Source organism: Mixophyes fleayi, chromosome 6 (assembly GCF_038048845.1).
Source record: "Mixophyes fleayi isolate aMixFle1 chromosome 6, aMixFle1.hap1, whole genome shotgun sequence".
Taxonomy (NCBI): Eukaryota; Metazoa; Chordata; class Amphibia; order Anura; family Limnodynastidae; genus Mixophyes; species Mixophyes fleayi.
This window is the reverse complement of record NC_134407.1, coordinates 161,429,104-161,449,193: the sequence shown is the minus strand read 5'-3', so window position 1 is coordinate 161,449,193 and position 20,090 is coordinate 161,429,104. Positions and strand designations below refer to the sequence as shown.

The window sequence follows — 20,090 nt, the reverse complement described above, 5'->3', positions numbered from 1 at the left end:
CTCTCTGTCCCCCTCCTCTGCCCCCTGTCCCCCTCCTCTGCCCCCTGTCCCCATCCTCTGCTCTCTGTCCCCATCCTCTGCTCTCTGTCCCCATCCTCTGCCCCGCTGTCCCCATCCTCTGCTCTCTGTCCCCATCCTCTGCTCTCTGTCCCCATCCTCTGCCCCGTTGTCCCCATCCTCTGCCCCACTGTCACCATCCTCTGCTCTCTGTCCCCCTCCTCTGTCCCGCTGTCACCATCCTCTGCTCTCTGTCCCCATCCTCTGCTCTCTGTCCCCCTCCTCTGCCCGCGGTCCGCCTCCTCTGCCCCGCTGTCACCATCCTCTGCCCTGCTGTCACCATCCTCTGCCCCGCTGTCACCATCCACTGCTCTCCTCCTCTGCCCCGCTGTCACCATCCTCTGTCCCCTCCTCTGTCCCGCTGTCACCATCCTCTGTCCCGCTGTCACCATCCTGTCCCCCTGTCCCCCTCCTCTGTCCCGCTGTCACCATCCTCTGTCCCCCTGTCCCGCTGTCACCATCCTCTGTCCCCCTCCTCTGTCCCGCTGTCACCATCCTCTGCTCTCCTCCTCTGCCCCGCTGTCACCATCCTCTGTCCCGCTGTCACCATCCTCTGTCCTCCTCCTCTGTCCCGCTGTCACCATCCTCTGCTCTCCTCCTCTGTCCCGCTGTCACCATCCTCTGTCCCACTCCTCTGTCCCACTGTCACCATCCTCTGTCCCTCTGTCCCGCTGTCACCATCCTCTGTCCCCCTGTCCCGCTGTCACCATCCTCTGTCCCGCTGTCACCATCCTGTCCCCCTGTCCCCCTCCTCTGTCCCGCTGTCACCATCCTCTGTCCCCCTGTCCCGCTGTCACCATCCTCTGTCCCCCTCCTCTGTCCCGCTGTCACCATCCTCTGCTCTCCTCCTCTGCCCCGCTGTCACCATCCTCTGTCCCGCTGTCACCATCCTCTGTCCTCCTCCTCTGTCCCGCTGTCACCATCCTCTGCTCTCCTCCTCTGTCCCGCTGTCACCATCCTCTGTCCCACTCCTCTGTCCCACTGTCACCATCCTCTGTCCCTCTGTCCCGCTGTCACCATCCTCTGTCCCCCTGTCCCGCTGTCACCATCCTCTGTCCCCCTCCTCTGCCCCGCTGTCACCATCCTCTGTCCCACTCCTCTGTCCCACTGTCACCATCCTCTGTCCCGCTGTCACCATCCTCTGTCCCCCTGTCCCGCTGTCACCATCCTCTGTCCCCCTCCTTTGTCCCGCTGTCACCATCCTCTGTCCCCCTCCTCTGTCCCACTGTCACCATCCTCTGCCCCCCTCCTCTGTCCCGCTGTCACCACTCTCTGTCCCCCTCCTCTGTCCCGCTGTCACCATCCTCTGTCCCCCTCCTCTGTCCCGCTGTCACCATCCTCTGCTCTCCTCCTCTGTCCCGCTGTCACCATCCTCTGTCCTACTCCTCTGTCCCACTGTCACCATCCTCTGTCCCCCTCCTCTGTCCCACTGTCACCATCCTCTGTCCCCCTGTCCCGCTGTCACCATCCTCTGTCCCCCTGTCCCGCTGTCACCATCCTCTGTCCCCCTCCTCTGCCCCACTGTCACCATCCTCTGTCCCACTCCTCTGTCCCGCTGTCACCATCCTCTGTCCCCCTGTCCCGCTGTCACCATCCTCTGTCCCCCTCCTCTGTCCCGCTGTCACCATCCTCTGTCCCCCTCCTCTGTCCCACTGTCACCATCCTCTGTCCCCCTCCTCTGTCCCGCTGTCACCACTCTCTGTCCCCCTCCTCTGTCCCGCTGTCACCATCCTCTGTCCCCCTCCTCTGTCCCGCTGTCATCATCCTCTGTCCCCCTCCTCTGTCCCGCTGTCACCATCCTCTGTCCCCCTCCTCTGTCCCGCTGTCACCATCCTCTGTCCCCCTCCTCTGTCCCGCTGTCACCATCCTCTGTCCCCCTCTCACCATCCTCTGTCCCCCTCCTCTGTCCCACTGTCACCATCCTCTGTCCCCCTCCTCTGCCACGATCCCTCTCACTCTGCCCTGCGCCAGGCGCCAGCCATAAGAAAACAAAAAACACAGAAACTTACCAATCCGTCGGGCCCCGGGACCCAGCAGCCTCCTCTCTCCTGCAGCTTGTTACTGACGTCGATATTCAGTGACAGCTGCGGGAGAGAGAAGGCTGCTGGGTCCCGGCGCCCGATGAATTGGTAAGTTTCTGTGTTTTGGTTTTTTTTATGGCTGGCCCGGCCCGCGGCACCCCAGTGACAGCGCCGCGGCACCCCTGGGAGCCGCGGCGCACAGTTTGGGAATCGCCGCCCTAGTCTCTTTCTTTCTGTCTGTCTGTGTGTGTTAGGGAATTTAGACTTTAGGCTCCAATGGGGCAGGGACTGATGTGAATGAGTTCTCTGTACAGCGCTGCGGAATCAGTGGCACTATATAAATAAATGATGATGATGATATATACACACACATAACCATTATAGATAGATAGATAGATATATTCAGTATATATATATTTATATATATTCAGTATATATATATATATATATATATATATATATATATATAGTGTAATTACCAAGAAGAAAAGAATGTGTACTGATGAGAGATCGCATCTAAATATTATTTTGATCTGCGCATGTTAAGTTCCTTTTCTTTCTTTGATTGTTTCAGGCTATAAAAGTACTATAAAGCATTTTAAATAAACTATGGAGTGCAGGTCAAAGGACCTCTGTAAGAGGAAAATCACACAAGTACCAGTAACAGAAGAAGCTCTGTGACATATCTTGCAATGCACAGCCATCTACTGAATACCTGCATTCAAGCATCTGCTCTCAGAGTAAAATAGGTTTTCAGCACCAACATTCCAATCCTATCAAACAATCACCCTTTCTAACCATAGTCACATTGATGACTATTTTTAACACAGACCATAAAATCCAACTGTTCACTAAATCTCACTCAGTCCTTATGAGAAAATACCTCAGTCCATGTAAGAACCACCTGAATAAATATATTAGGTGTCTCTTTGTGTTTGCTATTGTGACTAATTTAAAAATATATATTTTTACATTTAAAAAAATATTTGAAATCTACTCATATATAATTATCAATTTATCATATATTAATTAATTATCGAGATATACAGTTAATTTGCTTTAACTTTGTTTCTCTCATTAAATTGAGGACACCATGAGCTATTTAAACTTTGTTTCTTTATCTGTCATGTTTGCTTCATGTGAAGTAATAAAGTTTTTTTTACAAGTTGGATACTGTACAATTAGTTTGTAAAGGCAATCTGAAGTGCAGCAATATTTAAAACAAACATTTGGTTGAACATTATGAGGACATGTATTTCATTATTCACTAGAACAGTTCCATCCCTGAAGCATTAAAAAAAAAAATATTTATTTTATCTAAGAAGTTTGGTGTGTAGAGGTCTGTACTGGATAATATTATGGATGAGCTAAATTTCAAAAACAGTTCTCCGAAACATTAGCCTCATTCCGCATCTGGCTGCGGAATTTCGCACGTTTCTCTGGCGGAATTTGGCCTTAAGTGTTCTGTTCCGAATTTTTTCTACGATTTTTCTTCTGCCTTTGATTCAAACCAGTATCAAGGTTGAGGGATAAGCGCCAGGAGCAACATCTAAGGAAGTCACAATATATAAAATACAAGAAGATTTTAGATCAATAAAATCATCAATAAAATATGTCTATTTAAATTGTAATAAGTCCAGCAGTCTTTGGACACTTCGGCCCTCGACCCGGCCTTTGTGGGTAACTGGCCCCCCTGTCCTAGATGCGGGATTCTTGCACGGGCCAATGATAAATTAATTAGGAAACACTATATTATAGATGAAAAATACAAATCTATAACATTCGCAGATATATGTGTAAAACTATACATTTTTTGATAGAACATGAGATGTTTGGCAATATAAGTACATAAACTATGTATGCTAAGTACAAACTGTTGTTCTATGTTATCAACTGCCTATGTAATTCAATACTGATAGAGACAGATAGTCTGGTGTGCACAGGATACAATCTGCCCAAAAAGTTTACCTCAAGTATTCTCAATTCTGATCAGCTCATAAAACTTTATCATAGTGATATATAGCTCAATAATCTTCATGTAACTATAGTACTATTCCCATTTAAAGTAACAGAATGGCCAAAGGATATGGACTTTAAGGCAAAATACACACTACAGCTTTTTAAGCGCTTGAGGTATGTTCAGTTCGAGCTCTGGGCATTGCCAAAAACATTGGTTCTATTGTAAATGGTATGTAAATACACACTGACAATCTCCTGAACCGTTGATGGACGATGAATGAGACACGCAGCTTATTGTGCTAACATTCTGCTTACCATAGATATCAATGATCTCTATTTGCACTGCTGTTCAAACTGAGCGTGCCACGGGTGCATAACAAGAGCCCAATATGTATTTGCCCTAGGACACTGCGAACACTAGCTGGGTCAAAGTGAATATAAAATATACCATCAGCCATGTGACATTTTGCTTATAATGCTGGATTCTTCATTCATATTTATTTATTAACATATTACGCAGCTCTTTACAGACAATATACAATCATTCACATCAGTCCCTGCCCTCTGGCTTCTTTTGGGAAGAGTAATGTGAGAGTGCTAGGTTAATGTCCAGCCTTTATTTCACCTGTGAAATTAAGGGTCATGTGAGGCCCCTATGACGGTAGAAGGGCTGCACATGCTGTTCTAGAGAAATTCAGACGCAACTTTTTGTCACTTTGGGCTGGGTCACTGGGCTTCCCGCATTTTTTTCTCCTTTATAATGTTCCTAATAGCCTGCTGTGCTGAGTCTTGTTCCCTGGGCTAAAATTTGCTTGCCAGCTTGTGCACATCACAAAACAAAGGAAATGCCATTTGCTCTATGTTAGCAATGCAGCATGTCATTGCATAGAATTCTCTAATCCAAGGTCATCTTAATCTACCTCTTTTGCTCTCTGCCCAAACTGTTGGATCTCATGAGGGGAATGTGTCATGTTATTTTGTCATCAGGTAAAATAAGGGTGTTCTGAACATCACCAGAGCACAGCTAGATAATCTCTTAGCACATTTTTTATTTGGAACCTCAGACAAACTCTGGCAGTCATTTCTGTCCTATTCATATTTAAAAAATGTTGAACAATGAAGCTATAGATGAGCCTAGGATGAAGCATACAAGAACCCTAGGTTCTTAAAGTAATTCTGAACTTTATCACACATTTAATGTTGTAGCTATAAGGCTAATGCAACACCGAAATTGACTTCCCAAATGTTTGTGAAAGCAGTGGGAAATACAGATTAGTACGAAGGATTGTCTTTACACCAAATGAAGATCTACTGGAATGCCCTCAATCTCAATTCAGCTGCTGGACCCATTGAGTTCAACTGTCATTACTGTTGCCATCTATTCTCCTCCTCTCATCACGTCTGTGGCCTGCTTGGTCACTTTGTTTCCAGCAGCGAGCATGATACTAAAGAAACACACTATGCACACAGCTGCCGATAGCCACAGGAGTGCAGTACAAGCGAAAGGCCTTTCCAGAGCCAGAAGAAGGATGTTCAGTTAAGATAAATGGTGAAGGGCAATTATGGTTACCAGCAGCTAACTATCTTAATATACTTACAATGACTAGTTCATCTTGGATGTTGCTATCTCCCACTGTCTCTTCTCATTCCAAACATACCACACTACCAGTGGCTGCATAGAAATGCCGATCCCCCATGGTTGCTTTATTATTAGCGGCTGATAATGCTTCTTCTGCCTTACAGTAACCACAGACACTTCCTCCCAACAGCTACAATTGTTATTCCGCTACCTTATGTATCAATTGTTCCTCACACCTTTTGGATTGAAAATTCATTGGGGTAGGACCATCTTTTCCTTCTGTTTCATGTCATATTATGTTTTATTTGCATGTAATATGTTGGTGCTTTAGAAATAAACGATGCTTACTATTGCACTCTAAATGAACATATTAACCTTGTTGCATGCAAAAGTGCACAGCAATAATTTTGCCTCTCAGTGTGTAGTAACTTGTTCCCGACAATCTCACTGGAAAAAACTATTTCGCTTAGCAGATCTGTATATACTGTTTATTACAGCTGTTTAGTCTGTTCTCTATTCACTTTTTTACATGCCATCTTCTGGGCAGATATTTATGAGAACTAATTAGAGTATGAACAACCCATCTTCTGGCAGGAATATTCACAGTATGCTCTTGAGAAGCTTCATGTGACCTCATAAGCTGCCAGCTTTCAGTACATTGGCACTGGATGATCACATGGGCTTAGTGTCAACACCAAAACTAATTAAATTTCACCTAAGGATTTATGGCACAGAAAGAGAGGGTAACAGTTTTATAGCTCATATTTTATCAATTCTGGCATGTGTGTTAGCACTGTACATTGCAATTATGTTAAATGCATAACAGGTATGCTTTAAAGATTGACTGACTGTAAAAATGGATACTGTCTTGGGAACACCAGGACACAGGACACATGGGAACCTACATATAGACAATCATTGTTGCGTTCTTTTGAGCTTTGAGGATCAGGTGTGGAGGATGAAATGATGCAAACACATGATCATGGCATTGCAAGGGGGCGTGGCTATGATGACGAATCGCATCATCTTGGTCACTTTCTGTCCACTTCAATAAGGAAGTTGACTGTATCCAGGGGGGTGTTATGCTCTCCCAGGAGAACTCCCAGAAATTTTGGAGAGTAGGCACGTATAGGTAATACGGTGGATCATTGTAAGAACACTTAAAACACAATGTAAAACAAGGACAGTAATCTTTGTCATCTCTGGATCTTCATAAACACAAAAGACCAATCTTACACATGCCTTCCGAACTGAGGTAATTGCTATAGCCACCCTTCAATGTATACATTTACATCACTACTTAGGGCTAGATTTACTAAGCTGCGGGTTTGAAAAAGTGGGGATGTTGCCTATAGCAACCAATCAGATTCTAGCTTTCATTTATTTAGTACATTCTACAAAATGACAGCTAGAATCTGATTGGTTGCTATTGGCAACATCCCCACTTTTTCAAACCCGCAGCTTAGTAAATCTAGCCCTTAGTCTCTTATTCATTTTATAGCTAAGAAGCCTAAAAACATATACTGCAGTCATATTAAAATAAAAGCAGTTGTGGGTGCACAATGCAATTTCTCGCAGTCAGAATTTTAATAACAAGGGGGCTAATAATGGAGCTGCGCTATACGCGGTGGCACTGTAGTGATAATCAAGACACTGAATGAGTGTATTACTCATTCAGTGTTTTAGGCGCCCCCCTACACTGCGGCACCCAAGGCAACTGTCCTGGTTTGCATAGTGGTAGCAATGGCACTGAATGTGGGTGAGAGTCCAAGGGCAAGAGATCTCCACCTACCTCTCCATGGGGTGTTGGGCTTGCTTAATAGAGACTTATATGGACAGGATTACTTCTTTAAGAGCTCTACAAGTACATACACTATTTTCTTTATAAAATGTGTAAAAATGTGTATGTACTGTTAGGGCTATTAATACATGCACTTATGTGTGAGTGCATGTGTGTGTGTGTGTGTGTGTGTGAGTGTGTGTGTGTATGTATGTGTATAAAATATATATATATATATATATATATATATATATATTTATTTTTATATATATATATATATATATATATATATATATATATATATATATATATATATATAGTTCTACCACAAGTTTCCCAATGTTGCCTGTAAATTATTTCAGTCTTAACTAGCTATTTGCAGACACCTACTGTTAAAAGCTCCCATTCAAACCTCTGCAGATAAATCACTCGTTTAGTTGGACTGTCTGTATACCCAAGTAGGAGACAGCTGGGGGTGTTAAAACTGTCTGTAAAACTGGCTAGTATAGCTGAGGGGTTCAAAATACCAAACATAGTAAGTGGAAACCTCTGAGAAGTTCTGAACAAAACAAACAATATGCAATGCAATATGTAGGGGATTTATGGCAGAATATAATATAATGTCTCTTTATATGCCTGCTAGACATAAACAACGGCATATAATATAAATAAAAAAAACACCCAAATATTCTTTACAGTGCATACCTTGAGAGCAATGTGCATACAAATAGATGGATGGCTTGTATATAGAAAACATAAGGAAACAATTACTACCTTCTCTTATGTCCCCTTGACCATGGAAAGTCAGCTGTCACTTTAGATTATCCTAAGGCTTTACGTTATAATGTATCAAAGCTGTATTTAATTCTAGAGTAAATAGAGAATTTGTGTAGTAGACACTGATCATTAATAATAATAATACAACAATGTTGCCAGTGTACAGAGGACTGTTTATCTTATTTGCTTACCAGTGGTTAGTTTCTTATAATACATTCTATATGTGGTCATTTAAGATTAAGTAAGCAATGGCATTAGACAGGAAGCCAGTGACTCTAGATATACAATCAACATCAAATTGGATAGTAGGCCCTGCAGGATTCAGTGGCAGAATTCATAAAGTAATAATGTATGTTTAAGATTTAGATGACACTAGCTACTACATGCACCATATATGTTTGAAAAGGTGTAACTCATTCACTACTATGTGCCTCTCCATTTAAAGATTAGCTACAGCCCACATCATGTTCTGGCTGGTAAAGCATGATGGGAGTTGTGCTTCATTACCACCTGCAAAGTTATTTTAGTGGATGTGCTCTTAGGATCTTATGTATCAAATGTAATTCAATTCTAATACTGGATAAGCAGCCTGCACAAGATCATTTATTATAGTAATATAAATTAACTAGAGATCATGATTGGAGAGTATAACACTGTGGATTGTGAGCTCTTGGGACAACTGTTTTGTAATAGTATTTGATTTTCTTTGTCTTAACATACTTATTAACATATAAACAATGCAATATTATACTGCACAACAAAAAATTCAAGTGTAGCAATATATTGGTAATAATATAAGTGTATGAAATTATGCGTTTTATATATTGAATAATTGTTTCCTGTAATACATGGTGCATGGTGGCATTCCCTGTATAAATGCAATTCAATCTGTGGCTCTTTAACATTTGTGAAAATGTAAGCCTCAGCTTGTCTGCTGGGACTTGTAGTTCAGTAACAGCTGAAGAGCTACAGGTTGTCTATTTCTGATACATATAGACCCAATTACAGGTATATTCTGGATTTGCAGAAGTCACAGCTGGCAGAGTATGCTGGGAATTATTGTTCAACAAAATATAGGTAGCCATAGGTTTCCAAAGTCCCACAATTCAAATTCCTGATTTTTACTTTGCATTAATAAAAGATAACAATGACTTGTACATATTACAGTTGCAAGCATATATAAAATCTACCCAATGTAGAAGGTAAGCAGTAATACAATGAAAACAGTCAAAATTGCAAATTAGCACAGACTGTCTGCCAAGAATGGATGATCAAAGCAGCTTTAATTAAGTAATGTTTCCAAAGTGTCTACATGTGTTTAAATGCTTCCTGAGCCCTTCTTATGCCTTGTCCAATGAAAGTTTAGCCAGAGTAGTTGCATCCTGCTGGGGCAGACTGCACATTGTGTACCCCCATCTCCAAATTACAACTTATCTCCAATGCAATTGATTATACAATTACAATATGTACTTTTTTTTCTTAAAATATGACTTGCATTTCTTTATTAAAATATAACATCAACTCTCAAACAGAATTCCAACATGCTTTAAAAATAATTAAAAATATATCATTTTAAATGTTTGAAACCACCAGTAACCCACATATTCTACACCAGTTTTATACATAAAAATGTAAAATCACATATTCTTAGCTGTTAAAGTTGTCAGTAACATAAGTGTAAATAGAAGTTGCTTACTGTAAACCTGTTCTCCTTCTCTTTTCTATCCCTGGTTTGGAGAGTACTGAGAACTGTGCAGATTTTTAATTCAGGGAGGTAAAAAAGAGCCCCTCCCATCTTGAAATTGGAACTGCTGCAGTAAGCCTAAAGAACAACACAGATTAGCACTAAAGTTGTCACAGTCCAGTTGTACAGAAGTTTTTTTGCTTGGAAATAGCAAGCTTGCTGTTACACTGTAGAGGGAGACTGTTAGTGCCCCTAACAATGTGTTGATAGTGGCTGTCTGATACAAGTTAAAAAACAGTAGTTAATATTGGTTGCCTATAAAGGGTTGTAAATTTGAAATTGTGCTTTTGTTATTAGAGATGAGAGAAATGGGATTGTTAAATATTTTGACCTGTATTTCTGTGAATTGTTTTTTATGACTATTTGAAAAACAAAATGTTTCTTGAAAAGAACAGTTTATAATGTACATTTTTCCATTTTGTTATTTGGACTTCAAAAACACAATTTTACACTAAAAATTTATAATCGAATATTCTCATAAACTTCTTGTGAGGTGGTCCATAAATTGATTCATAACCACTAACCATTCAGTGAATACCAAAACCTTGTCAATTAACAAATGCATTCACTTTGCAGTTGTGAATATGATGCATATGGTTGACCAAGCATCTATCACATATCCAAATTTCAAGATTACCAATTTAAACCAGGTTGCCATACTTAATTATTGTTAAAAAAAAAAATATTATTGAATTTTAAAAATCGCAGGTCATAAACTCATAGATTTCAATATATTATAAACTGCAAACATTTAGTACTGTATTTTACACATATACTTAGACATTATGTCAATTATTCAATGTTTTAGGTATCCCCTAAACCTTGGCACATAGGTTCATCTACTGTTAGCTATAGCCATGTATGTGTGTATTTAAATCAAATTGGTGTACACCAGTATATGCCTAATCAGCTTTTGAATAGGATGCGGAGTGTCCGGAATGGGCCTTGGTAGGAGGGAACAGAGTGGGGTATCTGGCCTCTGGACATCTGTTACACATTTAATGAGGTTATGGATTTTCTCCTAGCAACATTTTATTTTCAGACAGGACCACCAATTATGCAAGAAGGTACTCTATTGCCTGCATCACCTCCAACATGGATCAAAAGTGTTCAAGAATATTGCACGGGTAGGGGCCCAGTACCATCAGTAGAAAAGTTTGAATTAGTTTTCTTTGATTCTCACGGAAAGTTGTGGCCAAATTAACTGTCATTCTGGTCCACTCTTTGGGGTCCAAGACCTCCTCCATGTCCTTTTCCCATGTCAGTTCATGTGGATCTTTTTGAGGTTGGTTATGGAGCAAAATAAGATGGTAGAATATTGAGAGTAAACCTCTAGACAAGGGAGTTTTGAAACAGAGAGTTTCTAGTGAAGAACAATGATCAGTGGGTAATGGGGCGCTAAGCTACTGATAAAAATATCTAAATTGAACGCATTGATAGAATACGCAGTGATGGAACAGAAATCTAGTGCTTAACTCTGAGAATCCGCAAAAGAAGCGAGGTGCAGGGCAAAAAGAATATTATGTCTAGTCCAAAAATGGAAGTCTTTGTGGGTCCGCCCTAGCAGAAATTCTGTGTTGTTCCACAAAGGGACCAAAAGGGAGTAATGAGAGCGCAGCTGATACAATTGGGTGGTATGATCCCATATGGATAACGAAAATTCTGCCGTAGGGCTTAAGGTTCAATTCTTTAGTCCACTGATGAGGCTCAATCCATAACAAGGAGTGTGGGGAATACAATTTCAACAGGTCCGCTTCTACGTGGGTCCACACCCTCTGATGTGGCCAGAGAATGCACTGAACTAAATGCACTGCCTGATAATATTTAATAATATTAGGGACTCCCAGGCCACCATGATCTTGCTTTTTAAATAAGATACGCATTTGATCTTCCCATATAAATTTAGAGAGGGATTGCTGAGTATATGAGTTGGGATATGACCAGGAAGTGTTTGCCAGATGTATTAAAAGGACATTCATTTATAGGCAATGCACCCAAACAAGAGAGGATGAGCTTGTTCCACTGCGCCATATCAGATTTTACAGATTCAATGAGTCTGGGAAAGGTGCCCACATATAATTGAGAATATGTTTTGGTTATGTTTACCCCAAAATTTTGACTTTGCCAGTGAAAATTGTAATTCAGTTTCAAGGTTTGAATCAGGGTGTATATTCAAGTCAAGAATCTTGGATTTATCTCTATTCATTTTATAATTAAAGAGAATGCTATAGTCATGAATTTCTTTAAGAAGGTTGGGAAGGATAATGTGGGGTTTAGTGATGGCTAGATGGTTCATCAGCATACAAAGCTATTTTGTGGTCACGAGAGCCTATGGGAGCACCAGATATATCAGCAATGTTATGAATGCGGGCAGCAAGAGGTTCCATAACTAGCGCAAATATCAAGGGGGATAGTGTGGAAAGGAGTGGTAGCCAAGCCATTAGCCAGAACCTAGAATAAACGCCTGGAATTCCCATGGTTACACGTCAGATTTTGAGCCTTTGCGCAAGGTGGGTGTCAGCTCCATTACCCTTCTCATAATATCTTTGCTGAACTCACAACATGGACTTAGCTGCTTTTTTTGAGTAATTGACTTACTTGACCATTCAAAGACAGGATCTTAAGGTATATGCGCTTTTTTTGGGAAAGCTCTGGTGTTGGATGGGTAGGGTAGATAATTACGACAGAGCAAATGTTGACACTTAACCTGCCGTCATGAAAATGTCGGCAGGCTAAATGCCGACACTTAAATAGTGCAGACGAGTTGACAATGTCGTCAGTGTGATTGGCCACATTAAGTCGACATTAAAAGAGTAATGCCACAGGGCCTGGGATATAGTCGGGACACTGGTATTGAATTTGCTTCTAAGAGACTTCCTATATTTAAAGTTGTGATGTTCATAACTAATTAAATCATCACCATTCTTGATTCATTACATATTTGTGGTGATTTAAGTTATTTATTTGTAGTACTATTACGGTATAATTTGATTTTCGAGTCATTCCAAGAATCCATGTCAAGATTTTGGTTTTGCATATTTTTTACTGTTATTATGAAATGTAATAATATTAGTAGTAATCATTCACAGGTACCATCTTTTTATTGTATTATTATTAATCTTATTTTTTGTAAGTTTTTTTTTTTGACATTATTATACACCAGACCTTTTAGGGCTGTTTCATTTTTCTTGATTTTATGTCAATGCTACTTGGTGTTGTTGACCACAGCTTTGCACTTCAGCTGGTACAATTTATCAAATATATTTTCCTTCTGCTAGAGTGTGATTCCCTTTTGTAATGCTACAGCTGCCATCATTGAATGTCACAGTATTGCCTTTCTTTGGTTCTTAGATTGCTTTGATGACTAAAGGGTAAATTTATCAAGCTACGGGTTTGTTAAAAGTGGAGATGTTGCTTATAGTAACCGATCAGATTTTAGCTGTTATTTTATAGAATGCCCTAAATAAATGATAACTAGACTCTGGATGCTATAGGCAACATCTCCACTTTTTCAAACCCGCAGCTTGAAAAATGTATCCCTAAGTGTTCACTGGTATATTTCTGGGTAGTATAGTGAAGGCTGGGTAATGAAGGTAACCTTCCTTGTGAGGTCATATACTGTCCATCAGCTATACAGACATGGCCAAAAGTTTTGAGAATGACAGATATATTATTTTTCACAAAGTCTGCTGCCTCAGTTTTTATGATGGCAATTTGCATATACTCTAGAATGTCACGAAGAGTGATCAGATGAATTGCAATTAATTTCAAAGTCCCTCTTTGCCACGACAATGAACTATATCCTAAAAACAACACTTCCACTGTACTTTAGCCCTGCCACAAAAGGACCAGCTGACATCAGGTCAGTGATTCTCTCGTTAACACAGGTGAGATTGTTGACGTGGACAAGGCTGGATTTCACTCTGTCATGCTGATTGAGAATAGATAGAATAACAGACTGAAAGCTTTAAAAGGAGGGTGGTGCTTGAAATAATTGTTCTTCTTTTGTTAACCATGGTTACCTGCAAGGAAACACATGCAGTCATTATTGTTTTGCACAAAACAATGATGACTGCACGTGCGCGATATCATTTCAGTGATGACTGCACAATGTGATTTTACTCCAGTATACCATAGCAACATCTGACAAAAAGGTCTAAAAATGCTAAAGCAGCAAACTTTGTTTTAATACACCATGCATGTTTTGATAGTATACCCACACAGGTGTTATAGGCAGCCCAATGCTTCTTTAGCTGATAAATTCTAGCTTTCCAAGCTCAGCAAGTAACATTTAGATGTTTGTGTTTCACTTTTCTCACTATAGTTCTTACCACATTAAGTCTTTCATTTTGATTCTGCTCTGGTCACATTGTGATTGCTTGCACTCTATTGAATTCACTTGCATTCATGAATGTTTGCTTTTGACATATGCGAGTGCATTGTCTTGTCAAGCTTCAAGTGTGGTCACAAGCCCTTCAGAAGTGTCTGGGAGACTCATGAGTAGCAATGCCGCTACATGGAAGGCAGTCTATGATTTCTAAAGTGCCATTGCCAAAGTACTCCCTATGTAGCCCTGCATATGCTGACCCTTAATCAGCTTAATTCAATACCACTCTCTGATATTTGCTCTTTCATGGATTTTCTTTGGCTCTTTGCTGTTACAGTTTTTATTTAAGCTTCTGAAATTCACTGTTGTGCTGGTCCTGTTAGCAGCAGATAATTCAGACCATTGTAAAAGGCATGTTGAAGTTAAAGAAGATGTTTTTGTTATAGAGCAAATCTTACAAGTGACTTCTTACTCTGCAGCAATTCATAGCCCAGCCAATTAGCAGTTTATAGCTTCCTGTCTTCAATGCATCTTTTAAACTTTATTAACAACCAAACAAAACACAAACAGTACATTAGTTGTTGCAATAAGCATACAAATAAATTTTATTCTAACAATCAGGCTGTTTAGAATCAATTGTGTCATTAAATGTGGAAGGAGGGCATAGATTGAACACCCTGTGTTACAGGGCTGCAGGGCTGACATTTTCCAGACGTGATGAAAAAGGAAGTGCATAAAAAAAATATCACAGAGAAACAGGACACTTCAGGAAGATTATTCAGCCACTGGAAACCAGCATCTAAGTACATAGTTTATGTACACATTTGGGTATTAAAACGTTGTGATCCCAGAAACTCCCTCAAACCTTGTGGTCAGTCATTTTGAGTCTATGGACCTGAGTCATTAAGGAGAGCAAGGCAAAAAAAGGAGTAAATGTTCTCCCGGACAAACCATGTTACAATACAAGGGGTGCAAATTAGTTTATTATTTTGCACATAAGGAAAATACTTGTTTTTTGTCATGTAGTGTCATGCAGTGTAGTTTTTACACTGAAATTTTAATACTGAAATGTAAATTTGATCTAGAACATGCCTTGCATCAATTATAAATCTGTCCCCATATTTTAAATTTACTTCCCCCTCCAATGCAACATGGTTTTGCTAAGGTGCAAAGTTACTCCTTTTTGTGCTTTATTCTCCTTAATGACTCAGGCCCTATATATTCATCTTTATTCCAGTTTCAGTAGCCTGTTTTATTGATCTCCTGCATGATGTAGTGATGGAACATGGTCAATTACTATAGACTTCAGATTGGGCAAAGAGTGCCCCTATTCTGTACAAAGTGCCTTGAAAGAAGCATGTCCATGTTACCTTGACTGACAAATATGCAATAATGAGTAAGCTGGTACTGTAAATTGCCTTCTCCACATAATCCAAGCCACAACAGCACATTATAATGTAAATAACATACTAAATGGTATATGTCAGCTCTTATAGAATGCAAATTTGTTCATTAGTATGAGGGCGACACAAAGCAGATCCTGTCAGCATGGGAACACAAGTTGTATATACTACACTGGAAACAGTCTTTTTTAGTGCTCTGTACCTATGTCTATGGAGGGAAATAGGATTCTATGGAATATGTGTTAACCAGATAATGTCTTAAGCTATATTGCTTGTGATTCCCCATTATTGGTGCTAGGGGTTTGTAGCATGGTGATGAATTTGTTTTAGTACCCTGTAGCTAGTTAGCATACTGATTCTAAAAATTATTTCTTCCTTAGATGTTTGTGTCATCATAAACTTAAGACAACCATTTGTCAATACATTTTAATACATTTTTCATTAAAGAAATTCCAATTCTTCATGTGCCATCTCTAAATCAGTATTGTTGCATTTGTGTCTGAAAGCAACTAGATACTTGTAGGTAGCAACTAGATACATGGAGGATAGAGTATTGATTTTTCAGTCCCCAGAATAGAAGATGCAGTGTTGGCCTGCTGACAATTCATACTTAATAGGACATTGCATTGAAACTGAAAACCCAGTTCTCCATGTCACCTATGTATGACAGCCACAACAAGTGTGCTTCGTAGATATGGAATGCTTGAAACAGAATATCAGAATAGTGAATTATCTTGGTACATAAACATATTAGCATATGAAGGGGGCAAACATCCCATTGCAGAGCCAGATGCTTGCAAATATTATGTGTTCTCAAGGTCATTAACAAGAGTTCATACAAAAATGTAATTGGCGGTCTTTGGTCTCCTGTGTGTTCAAATAAGTTACATTCAAATGGATTGCTTCTACTATGCTATTTGTGATAACTGTATCATTAATCAGCAACCCTGGGGATTTAATAATTTAGGATTTGTAATTTCTCAAAGCAATGGTGTCCTTAAGGTAAGTACTTGTATCTTTCATCTAATGGGAAATAGTCAAAATGGGATAAAGTTGGGTAATTGCAAACAGAATTGGTCTGCTGGGTGAGCTGGTGGGCCTTTAGGAATAATGGATAATGTATAGAATTTTGGGCATTCTGGGTAGTTAAATATGCATGTACCTTGTTTGAAATGCAAAAATCAGTTCTGACCAGAGTTAGGTATCGCTCAAGCTCTGTTTGTCCATTTGTAGAATTGCCCAAAAATGTATAGATAGTTTAGAATGGATTTGATGATAGTTTTGAATGGATTTAATAACTACAATCGTTTGTCCATGTCAATAATCTCCATTGCTTCCCTTATCCATTGGGTAAATAAGACTGGAAGACTTTCTAGCCTAAGATTTTGTGGCTGTGTGTTCTTTCTTTATGGGATTCGGATAAATGAGTGTACCCCCAGATTTATGGCAGGTCCAAGTGGCCCATCAACTAAACGTCTTAATTGATGGGGATATGTTTAGGCATTTAACAGTTTGTTCCTTGCAAAGCAGATTGTCAATGGTACTAGTATTGTCTATATAGTTTCTTCACTTTTAAATTGCATTCAAAGTGAAATAGGTCAAGCTCTATGTCGGAAGGGCACAATGTGACAAATTTTATTTATAAGAAGGAATTTCAAGGGCTAACAAAACTGTATTTCATCGATACATTAATTTGGCCCTCATTCTCCTGTCCCATCTTCCTATAGTCTCCAAATCTGATGTCCTTTTGCTTCTGGAAGCAAATTTATACAATTTTAGTTCTATATTGTTTGTTTAATTAAGTAAAATCTTAATTGGTAGTTACCATCCAGTATTGAACCAATTGCTTGGTTAGTAGCAGTTTACAGCATATATAACCGGTGCTTGATCAGAAGTGAAGTTGAGAAAGATAGATCACTCTTTTAAGGTAGGACCTTCTGGAAATCACATCTTTCTACACATAAATTCGCAACTGGTGAAACATTGGCTTTGAAGTGCAGCTGAGAATGGACTGACAAAAATATTTGTGTTGTTTCCTATTCAATGTTATTTAAAAAGTAGAAGGATCAGATTTTAATCTTTTTTAAGTAATGAAACAATTAAGATTAGTGTAAGTTGTAGGTGTGTTTTACTAGTGATCTATTCAAATTAGTTTAAAATTATTACTTTATATTTGGTGTTGTTTCAGAATGTTTTAATTAGTGAGGAGGAAAATTGGCAAATTTGGAGTCTCAATAGTACTTTGTGGAAAGCAAATCATTTTTAGAATATGGGCCCTGAAAAAGATTCAGAATGTCTAAGAAAGTTTAAATGTTTGTTTTGGTTGGATTATCACTTAACTTCAACATTTATCATCTACATGTAGCTGTTCAAAAATTTAGTTTTTAATAGCACATCTGCTAAAAAGAATAAAATTCCAAAAATTGTGTATACCTTTTTAATGTATTTTTATTCAACTGTTTAAAATCATCAACTAAAGGAGTAGATGTGCCGACCGACATGAGTGAGTATGTCAAAAACTGCATGGCATCCAAGAGGTTCTACTTATAGGGGTTGGAGGCATGATGGGTGAGTAGCACACAGCATATACAGTATGTGTATATATTTATATTTACAAAAAAAGGCGCTGGTCCATACAAACTGGGGTGCAGGTGGGGGTTATCCAACATTATTTAAACAAAAAACATTGATACTCTGCACTCACCAAATACACAAGTAATGTTGTTTTAACTACTGTTCTATATTAAAGCCAGAGAATGTCAGCTCCATATGTTGCAATATATGTTAAGCTGACAGCTTATGCCAAAATCTTTCCATTCTGGCCAGTCCTAACATGACTGCTTCTTAAATTAATGAAATGTGTACCAGCGAATAAAATAATTTGAGATGGCATCAAGGGCAAATAAGACCAATGTGCAAGTGCAAATAAATGAATAATGTTGTCGGTACTCAGAAGCAAAAAATATACAAAATCACTATGTGTCAGCATATACTTAAAGGAAAATGTTGTGCACAATATAGCTATATTGGGGTTAAGCTCACCTGCCAGCATCAAGGCATCTCCTGTAGGTGAGAATATATATATATATATATATATATATATATATATATATATATATATATATATATATATGATTTTGGCATCCAATAATCTTTACTTTTGATTTTTGTTAGATTTTTTACTATATTTCAATTATACTTAGTAATCTTATTGGAGAAGTGCTGTATTGCTACCTGCTCCTACAAGATCAAATGATATACATGGAGGTGAACTGAGGCCTATTTCTTTCTGCCTCAATTGAAATACAGTTATTGTATTCAAATGTAAGGCTTAAGATACACACATATTTTTAACCATCGACAATTTAAATTCTCTGTATACGGAAAATAACGTGTAAAACCTCAATATATACAGGTATGCAAGCTGGAAGAACTGCTACACAGGTTAGGAGGGAAATGTCATATATACAGGCACGATCACAATGACTACAGGAGGAGTCCTGTAGTCATTGTGAGGAGCACTACTAGACAAGGTAATGACGAGAGTGATGTTATACATACAGGCACAATCACTGAGCTCCTCCTCATGTAGTCATTGCATTGTGAGGAGCACTACTAGACAAGGTAATGACGAGAGTGATGTTATACATACAGGCACAATCACTGAGCTCCTCCTCATGTAGTCATTGCATTGTGAGGAGCACTACTAGACAAGGTAATGACGAGAGTGATGTTATACATACAGGCACAATCACTGAGCTCCTCCTCATGTAGTCATTGCATTGTGAGGAGCACTACTAGACAAGGTAATGACGAGAGTGATGTTATACATACAGGCACAATCACTGAGCTCCTCCTCATGTAGTCATTGCATTGTGAGGAGCACTACTATACAAGGTAGTGACGAGAGTGATGTCATATGTACAGGCACGATCACGGAGCTGCTCCTCCTGTAGTCATTGTGAGGAGCACTACTATACAAGGTAGTGAGGAGAGGAGTATTGGGTGCAGTGTTGGGAAAGACAGCGTTGACACTAGATTTTTTTTCATGGTGCTCCAAATGACGATTAAGCATTATACAGAAAAGCCTAAGTCACAAATATTTTGAATAAATGCTATATAGCCACCTGCTTACCTTAGGAAAAGTATTTTTGCCAACTTTATCCTTCCTGATGTCCTCTAGGAAAATAAGTGCTGTCGTATGTCTCTTTACGAAATTGTCCTGTTGCTATGTAGAGGAAATATGCTAAACATTCCATAAGCAACTATTAAGGACATCTTGTAAGGGAAAGTTCATGAAATGTTTTAAGAAAGTTTTCATTAGACTCCCCAAGCACTGTGTATGCTAGATAGTGCCATTATGTCATCTTTGAGGTCAAGACTCCAGCAGCCATCAATTTTTTGATAGCAGGTTCTGTTTTGCATCTGATACCTACACAGTTA

General features: G+C 39.4%; 1 protein-coding gene across 1 annotated transcript in view; it reads right to left on the bottom strand.

The window, feature by feature from the left end:
• MATN4 (matrilin 4) overlaps positions 1-9,935 on the bottom strand; it is a 63,202-nt gene extending 53,267 nt beyond the window's left edge. The window contains exon 1 of the mRNA XM_075176949.1: positions 9,870-9,935. The gene's annotated coding sequence lies outside the window, so the exon portion shown is untranslated. The remainder of the gene's footprint in view (positions 1-9,869) is intronic.
• Positions 9,936-20,090: the final 10,155 nt, after the last annotated feature.